Source organism: Astyanax mexicanus, chromosome 15, assembly GCF_023375975.1.
Source record: "Astyanax mexicanus isolate ESR-SI-001 chromosome 15, AstMex3_surface, whole genome shotgun sequence".
Lineage (NCBI taxonomy): Eukaryota > Metazoa > Chordata > Actinopteri > Characiformes > Acestrorhamphidae > Astyanax > Astyanax mexicanus.
Window position 1 is genome coordinate 19,048,757 of NC_064422.1, and position 18,570 is coordinate 19,067,326.

Here is an 18,570-nt window from a genome sequence, read left to right on the forward strand (position 1 = left end):
AACTTTAAATGGATTCGAAATGAAGCAATGAGAATGTTATTAAAGAGGTCTAACATTTTGCAGGAACTTTTCAGAAAATGTTGGCGTTTTTTTACATGGCCACTCAATTTTTACAGACTCAAAAATACGTGGGCAGTTGAGTGATAAGCAGTTTCGTGGCCAGGTGTGACCTCTTTCTGTTAGAGTATTTCATGTCTAATTAAAGATTAAGAAAACAAAAAATTGGAGGATGCTGTGAAGAAGCAAGTGAAGGTGTTTTGCTAGTATTTCCTCTTAGCTTGAACTGGAACACAAAGGGAAAGCAAACTCCGAGGTTTTGGGCAGGAATTTGGGGCAGCTTTGAAGCTGAAGCCCACCCATGAGACAAAAGTATGTATAAAATGTCTACATAAAATACAACTTAAGAGAATGTAGCCCTTGTTGTGGGCAAGACTAAACACTGATGGTGAGTGAATATGCTGTGGTGTTCCAAAGTAGATATAATGCATAGTGGATTTCAATTGCTGGCTGAAGGAGTACAGAGACTGTCCAATAGTGTCTGTTATTCCAGAGATAGTTCCGACCCTGCAATGTGATTGGCTGAGAGACGGTTTACGAGTGCCATTATCAGCCGGTAATGCACTGTAACCGAAGCTCTCCATGTATTAATGTTTTAACTCGCAGAGTTTTTATTACCAAACAGATCGTATTTTCTCATACTTCTTTAAATCATAATCTTTCAGTTAACAGTACAAAAGTTTTTTGTGTATTATTGCTTACTTATAAACACTTTCCTTGTCCTGTTTCCACGTGTTTAATCTAGTCTAGACTTTTTCAGCATTTCCACCCTGATCTTATGCTGTTCTCTTTCTATTTTTCCCCACATACATGTTTGATCTCTTGCTTTAGCGTTGTCTTGTACACCCCCCACACTCTAGCAATTGGTCTGTTTGCTGTATTTGCTTTATTGTCAGTTTGATCCTCATTTTTTTTTCATGAATTAGTCACATAGATTATGTCCTGTTTCTATATTTTTCTATTTCTATATCATTATCTTCTGTTTCATTTAACTAAACCTAAGCTCACACATACATCCTGCTTCACCTGTGTGACACATGGTAATCAATCACACACTTCTCATCTTCCCCAGAGTTGGAAAGATGAGCCATAGAAGTTTGAGACCTGGAAGAAAGATGGCCAAGAATGCTGAGAGCGCTGCTCTATCACAACCCGGCAAGCGGGTAATGGGGAGAACGATCGCAGGAGTCAAAAGCAGGAGATTGATAAGGCTTGGAGAATACAATAAGGCTTTGGGAAATTGCGTGAAGAAGCAGAGTGAGCAGCACTGGAAGGAGATGAACCTGGATGGGAAGCATGAAGATTTTTAGTTTAATTCTCCTCGCATCCACCCCATTGACAAAAAAACGGGCAACCTGTAGAACCAGACCAGTGTAGAAAGTGCACAGAGCTGGTGTGTCTGTGATAACGTGATGAAGAGACAGGTCCAGCAGTCTTCATCAGCAAATAAATAGAGTTCCTGGGAAGTCTTCTTTTAGCTGACAAAGAATGAGACAAAACAGCTCTCCAATCGGCTCTATCTGATGTATCCAACCAAGGTCTGGTCGATGACAAAGAAAGATATGAGATTCTCATAAAAAAACATGGCTGAACTTATCTTAGACAGCCAAGATCCTTACATACCACACATACTGTTATAGACATATAGTTCTTACTTTCAAAAAAAAAAAAACTCTTCAATACTGCAGGAATCTCGAAAGCTTTCCTTTAAGAAACAGATAGTATGGGCCCTATGTTAGTGATTTATAGCACACAGGTAAATCGCGCATCACACAGCTGGATGTAGGGCGTGTTGGTGTGTCTTTGGTATCGTGAGGGCACACAAAAGAAAAAAAAAAATACACCCTGCGTGGCTTAAAGCGTGCAAAATGCATGTACTAATTCTCCTGATGAATCATGGGTGTGTTTTTGGCATAACATGAAACAAAACAATCAGTGTGCCAGTTATCATTTCTTTAAGAACCAGGTGCGTTCTGACTTTGGCATGTTTGTAGCTTAACAGCGCTGTGCTTTTGTGCCACTCAGCAGAGGATACTGACCTGTGTGTTCATGTAGTGAAGAGGCACCAGCAGCTCATTTAAGGGAACAGGGATGCTATTTTGTTCTTTATTTTGCTTTTTGTTTAATTAAAAGCTAGATTTTTGCTCTGCAGCGTGTTTATTTGTGTGTTTAACGAGTGGGGATGCAAGTACGCTGAAGGCACACAGAGCGCATGGCACTCCTGCAGGGCTAAGAAAGATTGGGTGGCTGCCTATTGAATGTTGTCAGGGTTTTAATGAATCAGTGGTACCAGACCACCACGCCACACCCATTAGTGTAGATTTATTCCTAAACTCCGATGTTGTTTTAGTGGCAGGGCCACAAGGCGTGAAAATACACTGCTGACAAGGTGTAAGATAGCAATGAGCATTGCAACGCACCTTGCGCAGAGAGTACGATAGGGCCCTATGTCATGGCCAACTGCATCACCAGACATATCCTGATTTAAAAAAAGATGTGGGATGCTATTAAACATGCTATCAATAATCCACCCCTAAAATCTGTAGAAATATTTACGCTGAATGAGATCTTATAAACCATATACTGCTATACTTTTAAAACATGTTTTTAAATTGCACTTTTAGGTGCACCCTGTAAACTACTTGTTTAAAATATTATGCTGCAAGTATATTGTTATGTTTTTTAAGTGCACTTAGTGATAATAATATAAATAGTCAAATAAATAATAATAGTTAGCTACTTAGATATTTTTTACATTTGAGGGTATACTAATATGCTTTCATGTAGTTCTTATTTTATACATTTAAAATATTTCTTTAACTCTTCTTCAAGTAGAAGTTAAAATATTATACTACCTCTAATGGACTAATATATATATATATATATATATATATATATACATATACATATATATATTTATATATATATATATATATACGTATATATATATAAAAAAAAACACAAATAGACATTCACAAAAAACAAGGATTAAGAACTTCTTGCCAATTGGCCAGCTAAACTGAGAGAGAATGGGAAGTATTTTGATTAAATTATGTATCTACTACAGTGAAAATCTACAGAGCAAAACATAATCTGGTTTGTTTAGCCCTCTTGTTTAACAATAATTCCACATGTGTTCCTGTATAGCTTTAATAAAGTTATCAATGTTAAATTTTCATAATAAAATCATAAAAAAAAAAACACATTGAATGAGAAGGTGTGTCCAAATCTGCTTTTAGCTACAGTGCAATTCACTACAGGAATTGAAGTTCAGCTTGCTGGGATCACTGAATCATTTTAAACTTTTAGATTCTAATCACCATCAGAAAGCCTGTGACTGTTTTAAATTACTTTTTTTATTAGTTTATCTTTTTTCTTAATTTAATTTTTAATTTATTTTGTTTATTTATTATTACTTTTATTTATTTTATTTTACTTTAGTTGTTTTTTTATTTTAATGTTTTACATTTTCATTCTTGTTCTTAGTTCTATTATTCATTTAATCACTTCTTATCGTTTTTAACATTTTACTTTACTTTTACTATTATCTATTTACTTATTTTATATTTTATACATTTTTTTACTTTTTATGTCAATTTTTTTTTAGTATTTTCGAATTTTCTGTTTTACATATATATATTTTTATTAAATGTTGATTTAAAATGAGTGCTTCTTTTTATTTATTTATTTATTTTTTACTATTTTATTTCTTATTATTTCTAATCTAATTTATTATTAAATGTGTTCAATTCCTTTGATGTTATAAGTGCTCGGAAACTCAATGTTTTTCCAGAGTGAAAAAAAGGTCGATTGATTGATTGACTGAAATATTGACTGGACAAAAATATTTAGTTATCCTTTAAAAAAAATAAATAAATCTAGAGTTTAAACCTTTCTATAAGTACATGCAAAGTAGTTTTCTCTGATGAGAATAATATAAAATATTTATATATATATAAGTTATAATAAGTGTACTAACATCATGCTTGAATACACTTCTGTTTTTTAGGAGCTTCTTTGGTTCAGTGGAAGACCTGCAAAACTAAAGGCTGAGTCTATCCTTATTAAAAGTGCAGCATTTTTCCGTTATGGCCTTCCCGTCTTCTCTGCATTTATACAGTACATTTATACTGAACAAACTTTAAGAGGCACAGAAGTTCCTGGAGACAGTTTTGCTCACTGACACAACTTCATACCATGTGCCTTTCTGAAGAAGTTCCAGTGTTGAACACCCTGGAGAGGAAGAGGAGCAGCATGGACAGGGACTGAACAAAAGATATCCAACAATTATAACAAGAGTTACAAGAGTTAAACAGCTAGTGCCAGAAAACAGAGATATCTAAACAGCTTTCATATTCTTTCCAGTGCTCGATTCCCTGGAGGACGGGTTTCTTACTAGAACAAGCAGTTCTGCAAAAGAAGCTCAACAGATTCCTGCACAAGCCTTTGAACAACCTTTATCGCTACACAATGATGATGCCTACAGGGCAGTGATGCAAACACTGGGGTACTTAGTGTTTCTTTTTGCTATGCGATATATTTTATCATCATTACTGAGCATATCTGTTATATATCTGGTTTGTTGTGTCATCGCTTTTTTTATATATTAAATAGGCTAGATTTCTTGGCACTAGGTGTGTGTGTAGTAAGAGGGAGTACACAGCAGGATATTTAATATAGTGATATAGTGTATCTCAGTGGGTATAGGACTGCCAAAAGTTTGTGAAACCCTGTGTGGGGTCACACCAAAGCAACAAAAGACCAGAGAAAAGACCCAGAACTGGCAGATGTCAGATAGCAGAGTGGAGGAAAAAACGCGTCAAAGGTCTCTAGGTCTTTATTTGTTGCCATCTTGCAAGAAAAAGTGAAGATGTCCAGCACAAATATTTAAAGCTGTCCAAAACATGATGAAACTGTATAGTTGAACATCCCAGAGAAACATTCCAATGCATATTTCAGCAGAGAGTTTGCTTTCTAATGGGGATGATATGCATCAATTACAGTCATGCATATTTATTTATTTAAGTCACGGTAGACATTCTGTCCTAACTCACTTCACGTAGGAGGCATGTGCTAGTCTTCACCCTCCATGTGTTGTGGAATCACCAGTAATAGGGATAAAAAGCTCAGTAGCAGCTGAATGGGTGGAATAATTGCCCTAGCAAAAGTGGGAGAAAATAGGGGAAAACTTTAAATAAAATAATAAAAAAATAAAGTTGGCTAAGTGTCTCAACATGTCTAAAAACATCATAAGGGAAGTAAATGTGCTGGCCTGGTACAGTATGTTATAAAAATATGTCCTACAAAAAAGTGATATTTACAATTCACAATATACAAACTGATTATTCCCAAACTACTCTGCTATAAAACACCAAAGTGCCCTTTGTCTCCATAATCTGATGAATCTGCCCAGGCAATTTATCTTCTGCTTTAAAAAGGTTCAGAGCTGTTGATCTTTCCTGTTTGTTTGTTGTGTTCTGTTTTTCTCTGCATAATCAGATGCTGTGTTTGGAGATTTTAGTGATGCGCTTGTGGACAGTCTCTGTTTGTGTACAATTTCTGTTTTGCTCAAGATCAAAGTGAAGCTGTGTTTTAGCACAGTTGTAATCTTCTGTAATTTCCATCTACATATTTTATGTGACAACCTTTCATCTCTTTAAACACTGATGTTCAGATGCTGAGCAGTTGTTGTTTGTATGTTTTGGACATTTTTTTTTCTTGAGAAAAGAGCAAATCCAGATCACAGAGCAAAGATTCCGATTTTTCACTTTTATTTTTCTTGCTTTTCTGAAAGGAAGAGTAACTAAGAGCTTCTAACAATTGATAAAGTGACATCTGGCTTTTTTCTGTCATTAACTGAGTTTTTCTTTACTTTTGTAAAATTAAGTTCAGTAAACATCACCGTAACCAGAACACAAAAATATATTTGAGATATATATTTGAGATTCTTTAAATCCTCGATTCGATTTTATTTCCGATTTTAGGGTCACGATTCGATTCGATTCTCGATTTTCTTTTTTTTACAGCAGAGAGGCCTATGCCAGTTTTAGATTAGTCTATGGTCAGTCATTGGTTTGACTAAACAAATTTACAATATTTTATTCAAAAGGTGGGCTTGATATAAGTGATGCAAAGTGATCTGCAATACACCACATTAGGCACTAATGGTCAAATGTAAATAATTTAATTAAGATATATTTGTAATGCCATCTAGTGGCTTTTTTTGGTAGCAGCAGTGCGCACATAAAAGAAATAATAAAAGAAATACAGGAACAGTCATGTAAAAAAAAAAAAAAAAAATATATATATATATATATATATATATATATATATATATATATATATATATATATATATATATATATATATATATATCACAGTGTTCATTTTGACAGGTGATCTTGATTTAGTTTTAGTCTTTTGACTAAAATATATAATAGTTTTAGATACATTTTAGTCTAGTTTTACTCTAATAAATTTTGGTCATATAAAAAGTATGTATTATATATGTTTTACTGTTTTCTATTTTATATTTGTTGTTATTTTGAGATTATTTATTGCTATTGTTTATTAAAATAATAGCCTTTAAGTTTTTTTGCATTTAAATTATACTACATTTAAATATTTTAAAGCAAGTGACCTGTAATGGGGGTGGGACGAATAAAGTCAAGTTTATGAAATGATAAACTTCTACTGCAGTACAGATTTATACTAACATTACTGGCTTTCAGTAGACTAGACTTACATTACCTAACAAGTGTATTTAAAACTCATCCAGTTAAGAAACAGCGGAGCTTAACAACACATGTTTAGCTCCGTTTAAATACAGCTACACAGATAATATAATCTTCTAGTAAAATATCCAGAATATATATGTGTGTGTATGTATATATATATATATATATATATATATATATATATATATATATATATATATATAAAATGCATGAAAACTGTGATTAAAAACCAGGTTTATTCCACCAAGTATTGATTTCTGAACTCCTAAAACTTATATGAACTTGTTTCTTTGAATTATTTTAGGTCTGAAAGCTTTGCTATTTCAGTAATTTCTCATTTTCTGCAAATAAACGCTCTAAATGACAATATTTTATTTGGAATTTTGGAGAAATGCTGTCTGTAGCTTAAAGAATAAAACAACAATGTTCATTTTACTGAAACTGAAGACTTGTGGTGGTGTGCTACAAGGTTTATGAATTAATTAATTATTTAATTTATTTAATTAAGCTATATTTACATAGCACCTTTCTAGAAACCCAAGGGTGTTTTACAATCAGCACACTATATAATCCATTACACTCAATCATCCACCACACACCGGTGTGATGCAGCAGCCATTGAATAACAGCATACTCTCAACCAGAAACAACCACCAACCAATCAGGCTGCATCAAGGACTGGGAGGAGTGCTAATTTAAAGGGTACCTGATCTGCATGTTTTTGGGCAGTAGGAAGAAACCACAGGAAAAACAAACCTATATTAACAAGGGGAGAATATGAAATCTCTACTTAGAAGGACTTGAACCCAAGACCCCAGTGCTGAAAGGAGAACATGCAAAGTTCTATGTGCTATATAGATGCTATGTAGTCATCTACACATGGGAGGAATCTCCTTCTCTGGAAGAATGACTGAGTGCAACTTAGAGCAGCCCTGAAATTCTGGAAATAAAATTTTATTTCTTCTTTTCTATCCTTCATCTTAATTTATCACAGGTAATCACACCTTCATTCATTTCACTTCATTCATTTCTGTTGCATACAGTTTTTTTTTTAATTGAACACACTCCTGAGAATATACTATAGAAGTTGGCTGAGAACTTGATTGATTTAAATTGTTGTTTTGCATTGTGATCAAAAGAAAATGCTAAACTCTAGAGCTACCAGAATAATAGGAAAACGTCACGGAGAAGCTGAGAACCGTAATTAGCCAGGCCTTTCAGTTGGAAAAACACATCTTGCTATAACGCTTGTTTCTTATGCTATAATTACTGTTTCATTGTGCTGCTGGCAACAGTCCCCTCCACAGAAGGACACTTCCACTATTTTGAAATCTGACTGTGCCAATCCGGCTGGCACTGCTAAAAGAACAGTATTGCTTCTTGTCCGTTGCATCTCCAAACCCATCTGTGTTATGTTTGGAATTTGGAGCCTCGTTTTCCTTTCAGTGTGACACATGCCAATTGTCCCATCTTTCTGACAACTAAATGTGCCGGCTCTAACTGCTGAATTGTGTTTTTGACCTAGCTGATGCTCTCTATTGACGAGCTTCACTCTGTATTGACAGGAGAGAGAGAAACTAAGCCACACTAAACCCTTCAGTGCATGCACTGCCAGCGCTCTCAAGGCCAGTGGACAAGTTACAAGTTGACTGAGGGAAGCAGTGAGAGGAAGTTCACTCAGACAGTTTTTTAAGAAGCAGCGTCCAGCTAATCATTTATTTTTAGGGTTGTGACAAGACACTAATATCACGAGACGAGACGAGACACGATACTGGGTTCACGAGAACGAGACGAGATCTTGTCACACCCCTGTTTATTTTACTTTTATTTTTCTTCTTTTTTTTTATTTTTAGAGATGCAAATATCAAATATTTACAGTGCACAGAAGCAAAATATAGTAAAGGAAAATATGTCTTTATAGACCTGCTACAGAAACAAGCTAAACATCAGTGCCTACTGTTTCTACCAGCCTCTAGGTTGCCAAAAAAAATAAAAAATAAAATAGGTGCATTACCGTCACCTACTGAGCTGAAGTTTGATGTCCCACTTCAGAAGTGCTCTATCAACTGTACTCAAAGTGGAATATGAAAATAAAATATTTAAAATATATTTAAAATAATAATAATAATAATAAATAAATAAACTGTAAAAAAAACTGACTCGGCTCTAGGGGGCTTCCTCTTTAGTAAACCTATGAACCTGAGCCTGTTTTAAAATGTAAAAGGAAGCAGAATTGTTAGTCAAAAAACATGTTTTAGTCAAAATTTTACCAAAAGCCTGTTTTTTTTGTGTTTTGTTTTTCACTTTTTAATTTTTAAATGTATAGACTTTAAATGTATTCACACCTAATATATTTTCATTAATTGTTAGACTAGAGTGTATTTAAGTAGAAAGCATAAGAATATTGATGATAGTTCATTACATGGCTTATTAATTATTACTTTAACATAATACATGGAGAGCATCAGGTGGAGTTATTTTTCTTGATAATCACACCTCTAGGATACATGTAGATTACTAAAAAAACACCTGACACTCAGAGCAGCCTATGCCTTTCAGTATGTTGATCAGGACACACAAAGAAAACTATACACAAAAATGTAAATGTGCAAGTAAAATAAAAACTATTTAAAGTAGTGCCATACCTAGCTTTAGTATGATTGCAGGTAGTTTCAAACTTTTTCTGTGGACACTTTTGGGTCATTTACTGATATTACTTGGTTTGAAATATCATATATATATATATATAGTATATATAAGTTTGAAGCACTAAAAGTAAATAATATTAGTTGGGGAAAAGCAAATTGCACGTTTTTTTTGTTATGGGGAAAGTCCTTTTATTCAACACTTTGAGGAATCAGTGGCATTAATGACATCATGTGATTTACTCAGAGACCCGAGAGTGAATGCAAATACAGGTGATTTTGCGTTTATGATTATTTGAGCAAATAAATAGAGTTATAATGGTAAAATAAAACAAGGAACTTTGAAGGAATTTTATTTTTTTTTAGGTGTTTCTCAATGGGTTTCTTGTAGATGCTTTACCACACTGGGATGTAACCATTATTTAAAAAAAAGAGTAAGTTCTGCCCTTTCTAACCATATATGGTTTATGTTGAAGGGATTCCTGAGTAATTAAGCTGAAAATGTTGCCTGGGTACCTGGGCCGTGGATGGCTGTATGATGCCTGACATGGTGGTTCTTTGGTGGTGGTGGTGGTGGTGGTCTTCTTCTTCTTCTTCTTCTTCCTCTCTCTCTCTCTCTCTCTCTCTCTCTAATGACAAGAAAGGACCCAACACGCAGGTTAATGTGTTGTCAGCCTGAGCCAAAAGGTTTATTCTTAACCTATTTTACTTTATCTGTTTTTAATAAAACTCACATTTTTTTTTACATACATTAAATACTTTGTAGCTTTTTCTAGATGCATTTTACATCAAACCCATATTCCAAGAGTATATATTATGAAGCTCTCAAACCCTTCAAGCGCACAAAATCACTCTATGAAAATCCAGAAGGCAATTTTAACATCAGTCTATTACTGGTTCACATTTATAAAAAGATTAAAAAATAAATAAAATAAGTAAGCAGATTTCAAATATCAAGTTCATTTCGTAGCTGACACATTTTCCTAGAACACAATTTAACCATAAAACACAATACAATGAACTTCATGGTCTCCATGGAGGCTGCCATTTTAGAAACTGCTGCACTGGAGTGGCTAAACTATTTGTTACAAAATCCTAAAACCATAAAAATACACTTCTTCAAAACTCTTAAACATGTGTGGTATCAAATGTTTTAAATATTTTAGTAAAACACTGGACTACAGCACCAATAAAAGTAGAAAAAAATAGGTTTTACTTCCAAACCGATTAGAACAGCCTGTTCGAAGCTAACACATTTTTTATCTTCTCTTTCACTTGATATAACTCAACTTAAAACACACTAAAACATGACAGAGTTTCATGAATATGTTAGTGAACAGTTGCACCACTAAAAACGTGTATAAAGACATTTCTCACCTCTACAATGACAAGAAAAAAGCCAACACGCAGGTTAAAGTGTTGTCAGCCTGAGCCAAAAGGTTTATTGTTAAGCTACTAAGCTACACAGGCTGTTGTTAGTTTCCTTGCCACTGCAGGCTTAGAGCGCCCTCTACTGGGTAAAACGAAAACCACACACTAGCCCAGCCCAAAATAAACATTTAGAAGTGCTGTAAATACAAACAATAGCAGAAAGATAATTATACTACATTGTAAATAGACTTAATGTAATCCCAAAATAAAATACAAACAGTTATGTGTGCCTATTATTTTAACTGAAAATAACCTATCCTTTTTTTCAGCCTATTAAAAGTGTTAGGGGTCTGAGGGTTAAGCATTAGCCCTTCCTCTAGGTCAGTCCAACTAAACAAGACCAATTTCCAGTTATAATCAACTTGTAGGCTCTACCCAAAATAATACAGAAACACTGACACACAATATACATATTGAAGCATAAACAAACAATTTACCAAACAAAATCATTGCAAAAACAAACAAGACACCACTATAATACCCCCCTGCCATAGCTTCAAGAGTGGTATGACCCACTGCAAATACGGGAAACTCCCCTATATAAAGACCCACTGGTAGAGCTGTCTCTGTTTGAATGACTCTTTTGCTGCTACATGTAAGTTTTTCAATGCTCACTAAATAAATGCTATTTTTGCGCTTTCCCTGGGTATTGTTTTAATTTACAGAGCAGGTTGACCTGTAATTAAGTTAAAAAAAGAGCATGTGTGTGGTAAAGAAAAACACTTTTACACACCTCAGATCCATGACAATCTCCTTCTAAAAAGCAGTTTCAAATATGAAAGCGAACAGATATAAATGTATATCGTTGCTCTCCAATAAAAAAACAAGTATCTACAAAACAGCAACTTTACAGGAAAGGGACAAAAAAAAAATAAACGTTTAGTGAAAGTAAAAAAAAAAAGTAAAAAGAGTTAATTTCAGCTAATTTTGAAGTTTTTCTATTGGTCCAATTCCTCAAGACATTTTGACAGTGTAAACAACAGTTTGTATGTTGAAAATATGTAGTAAATTAAAATCCACAAAAATAGAGATACTTGTTTTTCATTGGACAGTGATGTATAGCTACAATAGAATTAGTTAAAATTACTTGATCATGTGAAGTCTTCTCAACTTTCTGTAATAGTATAATGTTAACTTAATTCATTCAGTTAGGTTTAGTTGGAGTGATAAGGTTCCACAAAACGGTTGAGTTGAAATGATGAAGCTCCATCAAATATTTGAGTGATAAAAATTAATTGAACATATTGAAATAATAAAGATTATCTGAATGCCTCTAGGTTGAGTTGGAGTGATGAATATCTGTCTAATGAGCAATAAAACTCCATCAAATGTCCCTGGGTTGAGTTGGGGTGATAAAGCTCCACTAAATGTCTCTGGGTTGAGTTGAAGTGATAAAGCTCCATCAAAAATTCCTTGGTTATGTTTTAGGGTTAAATGCCTACTAAACTTCTCGGGTTTAATTTAAATTAGTTTTAATCTTAAGCAAACCAGCTTCATCAAATGCCACTGGGTTGAGTTGGAGTAATGAAACTCTGTCTAAAGACTCTGATAAGGATCCATTAAATATCTCTGAGCTGACTTTGAGTGCTGAAACTCAGTTGTAAATTTCTGGGTTGAGTTGGGATAATAAGGAACCATTAAATGTCTCAGAGTTGAGTCAAATACATTTGGGTTGAGTTGGAGTGCTAAAAAAAATTATGTTAAAGTGGAAGAAAATAAAGAAATACTATTAAATGTCTCATGTTTGTGTTAAATTTGTGAAGCTTCATCATATGTCTCTGAGTTAAGTTGGAGTGATGAAGGAACACTTAACCCCTTTGTTTTACATTGGAGTGATGAAACTATACTAAAGGTCTTAGGATTGAAATAGAGTGATGAAGGGATACTATTCTTTTCTGAGATGAGTTGGTGTGATGAAAATGATGGAGAACTAAGATGTCTCACATTATGCACACACAGAAAAAGAGTGTAAGAGATCTAATATTGCCTGGAATGAATACAAACAATGATCAAGTATGTTTTTATTAGCTAATGTAATATGGATAATAAATGAATCTGCTCATTGTTCCATCGTGAAGATCTTAAACGATTTAATTTGTCTTCAGGAGCATACAGTAATTATTAAACTTGTGAGATAATGCTTCTAAACCATATGCTACATTTATTTATTTAATATCCAGGTGAAAAGATCTTATTTATAAACTGAGAGGAAACAGAAGAGGTCTTTAACCAGTTTCTTTCTCACACCGCTTTTTAATGAGTTAAGTCTACATTAGAATGTGTTGTTCACGGCTCTGCTCTTCTGATGATTGATTCCTCTGTTCTCATAAACTAAATAAATCCCATATAAACACCCTGCAGAATGACTGAATCTGCGTTTAGACTGGATGTGATTTAGAAGATGATATGTCTTCATATAAATGATGGTTAAAGAGGCCCAATAATCATAAACCATGTTATTGTTTTTTTTTTACCATGTTTTTACCATTGTACCATGCTTTACCATATGTTTTCATTTAACCATGTTATTACAATTACCATGTTTTTACTGTTTTACCATGATTTTACTATTTTACCATGTTTTTACCATACTTTTACTGTTTTACCATGTTTTTACTATTTTACTATGTTTTTACCACACTTTTACTGTTTTACCATGTTTTTACCATTTTACTATGTTTTTATCACACTTTTACTGTTTTACCATGCTTTTACCATTTTACCATGTTTTTACCATACTTTTACTGTTTTACCATGCTTTTACCATTTTACCATTTTTTTATCACACTTTTACTGTTTTACCATGCTTTTACCATGTTTTACCATACTTTTACTGTTTTACCATGCTTTTACTGTTTTACCATGTTTTTACCATTTTACCATGTTTTTACCATACTTTTACTGTTTTACCATGTTTTTACCATTTTACCATGTTTTTACCATACTTTTACTCTTTTACCATGTTTTTACTATTTTACCTTGTTTTTACCACACTTTTACTGTTTCACCATGTTTTTACCATTTTACCATGTTTTTACCATACTTTTACTGTTTTCCCATTTTTTAGTATTTTACCATGTTTTTACCACACTTTTACTGTTTTACCATGTTTTTACAATTTTACCATGTTTTTACCATACTTTTACTCTTTTACCATGCTTTTACCATTTTACCATGTTTTTACCACACTTTTACTGTTTTACCATGCTTTTACTATTTTACCATGTTTTTACCACACTTTTACTGTTTTACCATGCTTTTACCATTTTACCATGTTTTTACCACACTTTTACTGTTTTACCATGCTTTTACCATTTTACCATGTTTTTACCACACTTTTACTGTTTTACCATGTTTTTACAAGTTTACCATGTTTTTACCATACTTTTACTCTTTTACCATGCTTTTACCATTTTACCATGTTTTTACCACACTTTTACTGTTTTACCATGCTTTTACCATTTTACCATGTTTTTACCATACTTTTACTGTTTTACCATGTTTTTACTATTTTACTATGTTTTTTCCACACTTTTACTGTTTTACCATGTTTTTACCATACTTTTACTGTTTTACCATGCTTTTACCATTTTACCATGTTTTTACCACACTTTTACTGTTTTACCGTGTTTTTACCAGTTTACCATGTTTTTACTATTTTACCATGTTTTTACCACACTTTTACTGTTTTACCATGTTTTTACCATTTTACCATGTTTTTACCATACTTTTACTGTTTTACCATGCTTTTACCATGTTTTTACCACACTTTTACTGTTTTACCATGTTTTTACCATTTTACCATGTTTTTACCATACTTTTACTCTTTTACCATGCTTTTACCATTTTACCATGTTTTTACCACACTTTTACTGTTTTACCCTGCTTTTACCATTTTACCATGTTTTTACCACACTTTTACTGTTTTATTATGTTTTTACCATTTTACCATGTTTTTACCATACTTTTACTCTTTTACCATGCTTTTACCATTTTACCATGTTTTTACCATACTTTTACTGTTTTACCATGTTTTTACCATTTTACCATGTTTTACCATGTTTTTACCATTTTACCATGTTTTTACTATTTTACCATGTTTTTACTATTTTACCATGTTTTTACCACAATTTTACTGTTTTACCACGTTTTTACCATTTTACCATGTTTTTACCATACTTTTACTGTTTTACCATGCTTTTACTGTTTTACCATGCTTTTACTATTTTACCATGTTTTTACCACACTTTTACTGTTTTACCATGCTTTTACTATTTTATCATTTTTCACCACACTTCTACTATTTTACCATGTTTTTACCACACTTTTACTGTTTTACCATGTTTTTACTAATTTGCCACGTTTTTACCATACTTTTCTGTTTTACCATGCTTTTACTGTTTTCCCATTTTTTAGTATTTTACCATGTTTTTACCGCACTTTTACTGTTTTACCATGCTTTTACCATGTTTTTACCACACTTTTACTGTTTTACCATGTTTTTACCATTTTACCATGTTTTTACCATAATTTTACTCTTTTACCATGCTTTTACCACACTTTTACTGTTTTACCATGCTTTTACCATTTTACCATGTTTTTACCATACTTTTACTGTTTTACCATGCTTTTACCATTTTACCATGTTTTTACCATACTTTTACTGTTTTACCATGCTTTTACCATTTTACCATGTTTTTACCATACTTTTACTGTTTTACCATGCTTTTACCATTTTACCATGTTTTTACCATACTTTTACTGTTTTACCATGCTTTTACCATTTTACCATGTTTTTACCACACTTTTACTGTTTTACCATGCTTTTACCATTTTACCATGTTTTTACCATACTTTTACTGTTCTACCATGTTTTTACTATTTTACTATGTTTTTACCACACTTTTACTGTTTTACCATGTTTTTACCATACTTTTACTGTTTTACCATGCTTTTACCATTTTACCATGTTTTTACCACACTTTTACTGTTTTACCGTGTTTTTACCAGTTTACCATGTTTTTACTATTTTACCATGTTTTTACCACACTTTTACTGTTTTACCATGTTTTTACTATTTTACCATGTTTTTACCATACTTTTACTGTTTTACCATGCTTTTACTATTTTACCACGTTTTTACCATTCTTTTTCTTTTTGACCATGTTTTAACTTTTTTACCATGTTTTTACTATTTTTCCATGCTTTTACTGTATTATCATGTTTTTACTATTTTTTACTATTTTACCATGCTTTTACCATGTTTTTAATATTTTCCTATGTTTTACTGTACCATAATAATTGCTATATTATCCAACATGAACGTTTTATTGTGTTGTGCTGTTTGAAGCATGGTCAGCTGGTGTGTTATAAAAGTGTGAGGTTTATTATTTTTATTTTATAGAATTCTGTGATTTAGTTTCAGTTGAAAGTTTATCAGTAATTAGATGTGCTATATATTTAAAGGATGCTGAGAGTTCAGTAAACGAGTGTGAGAAAGTGAGTGTGATGTGAGATCAGACCTCAGTGTGAGTTTCTCACAGCCGAAATGTGAGAGCTGCAGTCTGCATCATCTTAAAGCTAATGTAAAGCAGAGGCTCAGACATCATGCAGGATCTTTCTTTCTTTACCGTTTCCTCTAATAGCTTTTCATTATATACTCTCTTCTTTTACTCTTTATGCTTCTTCTTCTTCTTAATACTTGTCTAGCTCTTCTGTTAGTCTTTTACTTTCTTCTCACACTTCTTTCCCTTCTATCTTTATAACTCTTCTTTTACTCTTTCTATTTTTGTGCAAATTTCATTTCATTATTTCTTCTTCTTCTGACCATTTTTACTTTTCTTTAAGCTGTTTTTCTTTTCTATCCTGCATGCTTAAGACGATGTTTCTTTCCTTTTCTTATGGCTCTTCTCTTTCACCTTTCGCTTCTTCTGGCTCTTTTATTCCTTCCTTTTGTTTTGTCTCTTCTGTTACTCTTTCCTTTTCTTTTGTCTCTTCTATTACTCCTTCCTTTTCTTCTAGCTCTTCTGTAACTTTTTACTCTTGACCTGGCTCTTCTTTTTTCTTTCCTTTTTTTCTGACTCTTTTTTTACTCCTTCCTTTTCTTTTGTCTCTTCTGTTACTCCTTTCTTTTCTTCTAGCTCTGTAACCTTTTCCTCTTGACCTGGCTCTTCTATTCCTCTTTCCATTTTTCTGGCTCTTGTGTTACTCCTTCCTTTTCTTCTGACGCTTTTGTTATTCCTTTTCCTTCTTCTGGCTCTTCTATTACTCTTTCCTCTTTTTCTGGCTCTTGTGTTACTACTTCCTCTTCTTCTGACTCTTTGTTATTCCTTTTCCTTTTTCTGGCTCTTCTTTTACTCCTTCCTCTTCTTTTGTCTCTTCTATTACTCCTTCCTTTTCTTCTAGCTCTTCTGTAACTTTTTGCTCTTGACCTGGCTCTTCTACTACTCTTTCATCTTTTTCTGGCTCTTCTATTACTATTTTCTCTTTTTCTGGCTCTTGTGCTAGTACTTCCTCTTCTTCTGACTCTTTTGTTATTCCTTTTCATTCTTCTGACTCTTCTTTTACTCCTTCCTTTTCTTTTGTCTCTTCTGTTACACCTTCTTTTTCTTTTGTCTCTTCTATTACTCCTTCCTCTTTTTTGGCTATTCTGTTACTTTTTCCTCTTTTTCTGGCTCTTCTATTACTCTTTTCTCTTTTTACTGTTTACTGTTACTACTTCCTCTTCTTCTGACTCTTTTGTTATTCCTTTTCCTTCTTCTGGCTTTTCTGTTCCTCTTTCTTCTTGTAGTACTCGTTCCCCTTCCCCTTCTACTCTTTCTTCTTCTTTACTCTTTCTTCTTCTTCAGGTCCACCTTAGGTTCTAATGTTATGTCCTGCAGAACAATGCAAATGGTCCATCTTTCTACTTTAACACTGCTAATGAAACACAGCTGGAATGATCAGTAAAGAGAGGGATGTTTTGAGGCTGGAGGGAAGAGTTCATTGTGTTGAATAAAGTAAATACGTGAGAAGGAGAGGGCAGTGAATAGAGTGAGTGTTGGAGGGTGTAGTGTAATTAGGGTAGACGTGTGTAAATTAATGACCGTGTTTCAGTCGTCTCCGTGGCGGTACGGTGCAGGAGTGTTCAGTTACAGCAGGAAAAACAGAGCAGGAAGAACGAATGAGGCTCATTTTCCATTTTAATGACCTTAATGCACACAGGGGGCAATAGAGCAGACTATTAAAGCACATACAGCGAGCAGCCGAGCGGCCTCGTTGATTACACCACTGCTCCTAAACAGACCCTCTGACTGTGATCTGCTTCAGCTGGAGCGCCGGACACTTCAGGAAAAACTTCACCGTAATGAGTCATCCTCCATGATGAAGAGTCCTAATGAAGCAGTGCTGGAGGTGAGGGATCAGAGCCACAGTAAATCACACAGTAACATTTATATTAGTTTATACAATATTAGCAGATTAAAGCAGGGGAGGTTTCAGACTGCAGGTTGAAGCAAGGCATGCAGAATTAAACAGCTCATGAACATCACTGCTCACTTTTTCTACTCTTCACTCACTCTTTCACCTTCTTCCTAATATCTGTCACTCTTTCTTTTTACTCCTGTAATTTATTTTATTCTTTCAGCTTCTTCTTCATAAGTGTCCAGCTCTTCTGTTAGTCAGAATCTCTGTTAGTCTATTTTCTTCTGACACTTCTTTCA

General features: G+C 33.4%; 1 protein-coding gene across 1 annotated transcript in view; it reads right to left on the minus strand.

The window, feature by feature from the left end:
* LOC103041335 (cadherin-10) overlaps positions 1–10,932 on the minus strand; it is a 170,585-nt gene extending 159,653 nt beyond the window's left edge. The window contains exons 1-2 of the mRNA XM_049464732.1: positions 10,817–10,932; positions 9,956–10,058 (exon numbers count right to left, since the gene is read on the minus strand). The gene's annotated coding sequence lies outside the window, so the exon portion shown is untranslated. The remainder of the gene's footprint in view (positions 1–9,955; positions 10,059–10,816) is intronic.
* Positions 10,933–18,570: the final 7,638 nt, after the last annotated feature.